The 4,011-nt window shown below is 28.3% G+C and overlaps 1 long non-coding RNA gene across 1 annotated transcript; it reads left to right on the top strand.

Moving 5' to 3' along the window:
- Positions 1-2,770: 2,770 nt before the first annotated feature.
- On the top strand, positions 2,771-3,702 carry LOC136972439 (uncharacterized). Its single transcript, XR_010880330.1, has 3 exons — positions 2,771-2,796; positions 2,893-3,024; positions 3,508-3,702. It is a non-coding gene; the product is annotated as an uncharacterized lncRNA (long non-coding RNA).
- The last annotated feature ends 309 nt before the right edge of the window (positions 3,703-4,011 follow it).

Genomic DNA, 4,011 nt, shown 5'->3' on the forward strand with positions numbered 1-4,011 from the left:
TTTTTATAACAATTCTTTGAAAATTTTGACATATTGATATATATGAAGCTTTCTTACAACCAATTTATGTGTTATATTTGTGAATTATAAATTGGGATATTAATGTGCCAATATTAGAAATTTTCTTAAATAAATATATTAAAGAATACTGTATATAATTCTTTAATTTTTAATTGCCTTAAAAATTTATTATTTATAAACACAAAACTTTTCTTTTTATCAAATAATAGTGATAGATTCATTTGAATGATTTTTATAATCAAATGATTAATCTTTGAATGTCTTGAACAATTAAATGATCATTCAAATGAATTATTCAAATCTGTAAAATTTTCTTCTATGAACTAAATTTTTTAATTCTCAGATGTTTAAGTCAAAATGATGATATAATCTTTTCTTATATTCTACATTAAGCACAAAAATATGAAAGCCTTCAAGTTATTTTAAAAATTTCATTATTAATTAATAATGTAATGCTTATGCTACTTTTAGTAGAATTTAAATATATCACTTTAATTTATAAAATTATTAAACATTTGAAGTGTTTTTGTTTTAAATGATTAAAACTGAAACTGTTTCCAATCATCCACCATTGGAAGAAATCAAGATACACTATGCAAACAACTAGCTTAATTAGCTACTTACAGCACATGATACAGTATAGGGTTTTTATAATACATGATGAGAAACTGCTAATGTGTTAATGCAGTATTTTTTCTTCTATTTTCGAGAAATTGGACATTGACTTCTTTGGTATAGCAGTGCAAGGCCCGTATTCTGGTCACCATTTCTCACAAGCCAATCATCAGCGACTGGCTTGTGAGAAACGGTGACCAGAATATGGCCCCTGCACTGCCTTCTTGTAGTTAAAACTAATTTTTTGGCAACTTTTTATTTTAATATTACAAAACTCCGGGGGTGTGATCTGATCGTCAGACGTGCGAGTGAGTTTTTTGAGGCGCTGATGGAGCAAGTCTGGAATGAAATTACAAAAATAATATAATGTTATATGTAAAGATACGATTTTTTGAAACTAGAATAACCTTGGAATTAATCAAAATAATGCTAATAATGGCTAGAATCGAAATTAACCCAGGCCCTCTTCCCTGCTCTCCACTTCGGTTAAGTCAGGCAGATATGCAAAAAAGGGGGCGAGGCAGACTTCACAAAGAAAGTTTCAAGGATGTAGAAAGGAAAAATCAGTTAGTAGAACTTTTAAGTGAGGAATACCAAATCGAAGAAGACGGTAAAGATATAACTGGAACTACGAGGAATTCAAAAATTCAAGATTATTTTGAACCAGCAAGAGAAGCTGAAGTGCAAGGTATTGACGATTCCCAATATACACTAAAATATATTTATGAACTAATTCAAGATAAATTTTGTCAGTTGAACTTAGAAATTCAATTAATTAAATTTGAAGTTAATAAGATGAAAGAAGAAAACAATAGTTATGAGGAAGATATGAAGAAAGTTTGTCACAAGATACAAATATTGGAAGAAACCTTAAAAAATAATAACTATTTAAAAGGTACGTTGGAATTTGAATTTGATAAACTGGTAAATGAGATTACTAACAAGAATATTACAATTTTCAACTATCCGTTTAAATCTTTGGATTTTGTCCAAGAAATTAAACAATTTATTAATGTTGATTTAGGAATAAAAAATATAGAAGTTGAAGGGCTAATTTGATTTAAAAAATAGTAAGAATAACTCTATTGTAAAAATTATACTGGAATCTGTTAAAGTAAGGAATTTAATTCTTAAAGAATTTTGGACATCGAAACCGAAATTTGTCGATAAAATTGAGAAAAAAATAATATTTATAACTGACTTGTGTAGAAGATCAAGGATTAGAAGGAAACAGTTACAAGATAGGATTAAACAGGAGAAAATTAATAAAAATAAAATATTAGTAAGAGATGATTACTTTATAAAGGACAATATAACATATATATTTGATACTAATTCAAATAAGATTATCCAGATGGATAATTTTTTAGGAATAGACAGACAACAAATCTAGAAGAGGACCGGGATAAAAGCTATTTTGCATTTGGTATCAATTCTTCTAACAAAAAAAATAGATATTGACAATATTTACAATAATAGATTGGTAAAACAGATTTATGATGATAATAAAATTGCAAAATCGACTGATAAAGACAAAAATAATTTTCTTATAGGGTTCTGGAATATACAAGGTCTTCAGGGAAAAATACATAAAGTCTTTGTGAAAGAATTCATAAACACTTATACTATAATTGGATTTACAGAAACTTGGATGACTAACTTGAGTAAAGATGAAAAGAACCTTCTAGAAAAAGACAACAGGATAGTATTTAGTGGTGCACAAAGGAAAAGTAAATTTGGTCGTCCTTTGGGAGGATTATTGCTGTTAATTAAGAAAAGCCTGGGTGAGACTGTCAATATCTATACAACAGAAAAATTTGTTTATGTGGTGATTGAATTGAATAGTAATATTAAATTAAATTGGAGAAATTTGTTTTTAGGGTTTTTAGGGATTATATTATTTTATCTTTTCCCCTCTTCAGAGAGAAAAGTAGTTTTACACGATGCTCAAGGATGCATTGAGAGATGGTCTAATCTTGTCAGTCTATGGATTATTGGTGGAGACTTTAACGCTCGTATCGATGAGATAATGGATAAAAAAAAGTTTACAGAGAAATGAAAATATAAAGAATAGGAGAATATCCAGAGATAAATTGATAAATAATGAAGGAAGAATCCTTTTGGATTTCATACAGGAAAATCAACTATTAGTGTTGAATGGTAGGATTTTGGGCAACATTCTTGCCGAGTATACTTTCATTTCCCTGAAAAGAAAATCAATCATTGATTATATTATCTGTTCTGAATTCCTTTTAGATTATTGCAAGTCGTTAACAGTGTTGGAATCAGATGAATCAGATCATTTTCTGATCCAATTAGTACTGGAAAGTAAAAGAGAACAAAGTGGCAGGAGATAGGACTATAATCAAGAAGACAAGTCTAATATAGGTAACAAAGAATGTTATAATAAATCTAAATTTTTAAAAGAAGTAGCTCACAAAATTAAGGACATTTTGACTCAAGAAAGAAAAAATAACCCAATTAATAACTATAAATATATAACAACAGTATTAGACACTTATCGATTTAAGAGTTGTTCAGGATCCTACAAGATTAAATACAAATGTGATTGGTATGATAACAAGTGTTATGCTTACAAAATAAAAAAGCTAAAGAGTTTAAAGTATTTTAAAAAAGTAAACACAGAAGAGTCATTGAAAAAATGTTTAGATAGTGAAAGGATATACAATAATTTAATCAAGGCAAAAAAGAAGATTTATTACTCAAATATTAGTAAAAAGTTAATTGAGTCTAAAGATACAAAAGTATTTTGGTCTATAGTTAATAAGTTCCGTGTCTCCAATTAGGTAAATAGAATAACAAAATGAGTAGCTTATAGCAGTTGGTTAAGTTATTTTAAAACTTTTTCAGAAGATTACAAGAACAAAAGCAGGTCAATAGGAAAAGATCTCAACTTATCTCAAGAATATCTCCAGGAAGAAGTGTTTAAGGTGGAAGATGTTCAAAATTGCATTAAACAGCTAATAGAGAAATCAACATCTGGTTCCAATTTTGTTCCTAATTATATAATCAAAAACTTTCCCCTGGAAATAACCAAATATTTAACTAGACAATTTAATGGGTTTTATAATCTAGGAGTAATACCAGAAAAATGGAATGAAGTAATATTTGCAATGATATTCAAACAAGGAGATAGAGGTGAGCCATCGAATTACCACCCAATAGTGCTATTGGGTGGTAATTCGATTGGGTACCTATCAGGTCTACGTAAAATATTTACAGCAATTTTGATTTCCAAGTTTAACAACTGGATAGATACAGTACTAATAATTATAGAAACAAAACTCTATGCGTTTATTAAAAATGGCAGTACCCAAGTAGCACTCTTTGTGCTAATTGCATTAATTCAGTTAC

Source organism: Centruroides vittatus, unplaced genomic scaffold, assembly GCF_030686945.1.
Source record: "Centruroides vittatus isolate TY-2023 unplaced genomic scaffold, ASM3068694v2 contig_290, whole genome shotgun sequence".
Taxonomy (NCBI): Eukaryota; Metazoa; Arthropoda; class Arachnida; order Scorpiones; family Buthidae; genus Centruroides; species Centruroides vittatus.